This window comes from Poecilia formosa, unplaced genomic scaffold (assembly GCF_000485575.1).
Source record: "Poecilia formosa unplaced genomic scaffold, Poecilia_formosa-5.1.2 Scaffold515, whole genome shotgun sequence".
NCBI classification, from domain to species: Eukaryota; Metazoa; Chordata; class Actinopteri; order Cyprinodontiformes; family Poeciliidae; genus Poecilia; species Poecilia formosa.
The window spans coordinates 2,348-6,567 of record NW_006800454.1 but is presented as its reverse complement, the minus strand read 5'-3'; the positions used below and the strand labels follow the sequence as shown (position 1 = coordinate 6,567).

The 4,220-nt window shown below is 37.7% G+C and overlaps 1 non-coding gene across 1 annotated transcript; it reads left to right on the top strand.

Annotated features, from left to right (window-relative positions):
• Positions 1-3,758: 3,758 nt before the first annotated feature.
• Positions 3,759-3,841, top strand: trnal-aag (transfer RNA leucine (anticodon AAG)). Its single transcript has one exon. It is a non-coding gene; the product is annotated as a tRNA-Leu (tRNA).
• The last annotated feature ends 379 nt before the right edge of the window (positions 3,842-4,220 follow it).

Genomic DNA, 4,220 nt, shown 5'->3' with positions numbered 1-4,220 from the left:
CAGAACCAGAACCAAAGAGCAGAGCTGGATTCTTAAAGTATGCATGTGAAATCACTCTGGATCCAAACACAGCACAAACACAGCTGGCACTATCAGAGGGGAACAGGAAGGTGACATGGATGAAGCAACCATTTAGTCATCCAGACAGATTCACTCATTACTTTCAGGTTCTGAGCAGAGAGAGTCTGACTGGACGTTGTTACTGGGAGGTGGAGTGGAGTGGAGGACCAACTTTCATAGGAGTTGCATACAAGAATATCTGCAGAGTAGGAAGTGGGAAAAAATGTGGATTTGGGTATACTGACAAATCTTGGGCATTAAATTGTTCCCAAGATGGTTATAAATTTGGTCACAACAATGACTGGACCTCTGTCTCAGGTCCAGTTTCCTCCAGAGTCGGAGTGTACCTGGACCACAGAGCAGGTATTCTGTCCTTCTACAGCGTCTCTGAATCCATGACTCTGATCCACAGAGTCCAGACCAGATTCACTCAGCCGCTGCTGGCTGGGGTTTATATTTACATCACTGGAGATTCTGCTGAAATATGTAAACTCAAAACAAGTAATGCTTAGGTTCAGTTTCTAACTTTTAGTTCAACTATTTACACTTTATTTCAGGTCTACAACTATATCAGTTCATCACACAAAAAAGTTCTAGTTTGATTTGTTTGGTTTATTTCAGTCACTGAACTCTGAAGTGCAATTTATTCCAGAAAGTGAAAAAATGTGGGAGATATTTTACTCATGTTTCCCTTTGAACACAGTTTGTTGCATCATGACATGAAACAGAGTTATTGTGATTTGTGTTATGTTCTAGATATCTTCAGTATAAACTTCTAAAAGTTATATTGCTCAATGTTGAACTGTTTGCTAGCTGTAAAAATCAAATCTTTTAAATGTATTTTGTCATTCCAAAGGTAAGAGAAAATAGATGCTGTTTCAAGATTTAAGTTTTTCTACAGCTTCAGCTCTGAAACATTTAGTTAAAATGTAAACGTCTCAATTTCAACCTTTTGTCCACATTTTCATTTTACTGAAACAAACACTTGAAATCAGTTTGTTCATGTGATTCAGACCCTTTAAGATGGCAAATAGCTTCAAACTTGTCAGCCAGCCTAGAGCTGTAAAACTGCATGAAGCTCAAAGAAAAAGATACAGCTGTGTTGAAAGCTGTTTAAGGTTCACATACTGATTTCTCCCTAAATCAGTTCAACAAAAGATCAAGGCTAATTTTACTGAAGGGCCTCTAAAAATCTACACTGTAATTTCGATAAATATTCTCAGACTGGAATAAAAATGTCAGCATAGCCTCTACTAGTTCCCTGCAATCTCATCTTTACTGGCTACCTCCAGTGTTATATAAAAAAGGCAGTGCCTAAATTTGATACCAGAACCACACATTTAAAGAAATGCATGAGTACATGCGACATTCAACTCCACAAAGAGCAAATAGTTTGACAAATTTCTCATTAAACTGCATGGAAGTTGACCCTCTAACCTGGAGTTTAATCAACTTGGGATATAAGCCAAAGAGAATGGAAAAAATAAATAAAATAAATTAAGGTGGAAGTCAAGAAATGCTTTTGAAAGGAAACACTGGACATGCATATTTAAAGTTATTGCAAAGTGACAAATATGGAAAAGTGAAAATCAAAACATGTGATAGTGTAACATAGTTAAAATGGTTCAGGTTAAATCCTGCTAAAATGCACCATCTGCTAGAAAAAAGTTGTATTGCATTCACGCTAGAAAGAGTGGGGTATTATGGGTAATCCTCAGGGCCATGAGGATCACCGACGAGGTAACGTGTCTCTGCCATGTGATAAAGAAATATTATTTATGCATTTTGTGAAGTGTGTTTGTGGTTTTTGTTTTTGCATATTGTTGTAATATGTTTGGTCTGGGCCACGCTAGTTCTGTTATTATGTCGTTTTTGTCGTTTTTGAGAATGTTTAGTTCATGAGAAAGTGCAGTGGGAATTTCCCACGTGGTAACATTTTGGCTCCTCCTTGCAGGAGCTTGCTTTATCCCAGAGACTGATCTTACTTCCATGCCCGTTGTGTTAAATGCAGGTATGTTTTACCAAATGTCCTGTAGCAGATGGTTAACATGAGACTAAGTTTTATATTAACAGTTTTATAGAATGATATGGTTCATTTATATTTCTGCATTGTTCCAATATGCAAGTTTGTATAAACTAAAATATAAAAACAGAATCCAGTGAATAAAATGTTAGCATTTTATTTCGTTTTTCAGAGCATTTTAATTAATTGCTTTACTTTCTTGAAAAGGACACTCATTGGTTGTTCCGTTATTGTAAACAAATTCCACTATACTTGAAATTCTTGAATAATTAGTTTTTATTCAGCTTGAAATGTTTTTAAAAGATAATAATATAACTGAGAAGTTTCAGTCTGGGTTTAAAGTTGCTCATGGCACTAAATCTGCCTTGCTCCGAGTGTATAATGATCTCCTCTTAACAGTTGATTCAGGCAACGTTGCTGTTTTATTACTTTTAGATTTGATCTCTGCATTTGACATTGTAGATCATCAGATTCTCTTACATAGATTAAAACACTGTGTTGGCCTGCGAGGCTCAGTATTCGAATGGTTTAAATCTTATTTGGGAAACAGAACTTTCTCTGTTCATCTTGATCAATCCTGTTCTAGGGCCAGATCTTTAAAGTATGGTGTTCCCCACGGGTCAATTTTAGAGCCCATTTTGTTTATCTTGTATTTACTGCCTCTTGGTAAGATCTTCCAAAAATTTAATATTTCCTTTCATTGCTTTGCAGATGACATCCAGATTTATTTGCCCCTTAGAATACAAAATGGTACAAATGATTATCTTCAGCTGTTGATAAACTGTTTAGCTGAAGTTAAATTATGGATGGAAAAAAACTTTCTTCACCTCAATGAAAGCAAAACTCAAGTTCTTTTATTTGGTCAAAAACTTCAGACTACAAATCCAAATCAGATTCTTGGTTCCTTGGCTCGGTGTTGTCAGACCTCTGCCAGGAAACGTTGTTTCATTCTTGACAGCTCTTTAAAGCTAGATAAACAAGTTAGTTCTGACGTTAAATCGAGTTTCTACCACCTTCGGCGTTTAGCAAAAGTTAAATCTTACTCCTGTTTTAAGGACATTGAAGGACTTATCCATGCCTTCATAAGAATTCCTTACTGCAACTCTTTATATAGAGGGATAGAAAAATCACAGATTCAGCGACTTCAAATGATCCAGAACGCAGCAGCACGGCTTCTTACAGGAACCAGGAAGCATGACCATATAAGGCCAACTCTGACATCTTTATACTGGCTGCCTGTCTTTTATCGAATAGATTTTAAGATTCTTTTGTTAACTTATAAAGTTTTAAATGGGTCGCAATCTCTCCTGGAGGCGTGGGTTCGAATCCCACTTCTGACACATTTCTTTGCATTTAAGAGAGTGCATCATGTTAGTGCCAGTAATAGGTGCAATTTGCCTCATTTGAGGCAGAGCAAGATGATCTATGGTCAGGTCTGCCAACATTTGTGGGAGATGTTCAGTGGTTCTCCAGAATAAAATCATTCAAAGCTTATTATGGTAACAATTTATAAGGGGCCATGGCCGGAATGCAAACTCAACCCGTAATTTGCAGAAAACCTGCTGAATTTTGCTTCTTGCTATGTTCAAATAGTCTATTTTCCTTCTTGAATTGTCGTGTTGATCGCCCTTCGAGCATACCACCTGCAGACGCATTTCACTCTTTGCTCATAGAAGTCAGAATGGCCGAGCGGTCTAAGGCGCTGCGTTAAGGTCGCAGTCTCTCCTGGAGGTGTGTGTTCAAATCCCACTTCTGACAGATTTCTTTGCATTTAAGAAAGTGCATCATGTTAGTGCCAGGAAAAGGTGTCATTTGAGGCAGAACAAGACAGTCTGGTCAAGTTTGCCAACATTTGTGGGACATGTTAAGTGTTTCTCTAGAACACATATGTCAAACTCAAGGCCCGCCATGTCATTTTATGTGGCCTGCCCCAGCATTTTATAGGCCGATGATTTACTTAAAATAGGTTTTGAGCACAAATTGACTACAAACTACATCTCCCACAATGCATTCCGATGTTTACCAGCCAACATTACGGCTTCTCGCCACTAGAGAGCAGCAGAGTCAACTCAAGCTGCTTATTGATTTTCCCAGCGAATAAAACTGAGACATCCGCAAGCTAACATCAAAACTTCCA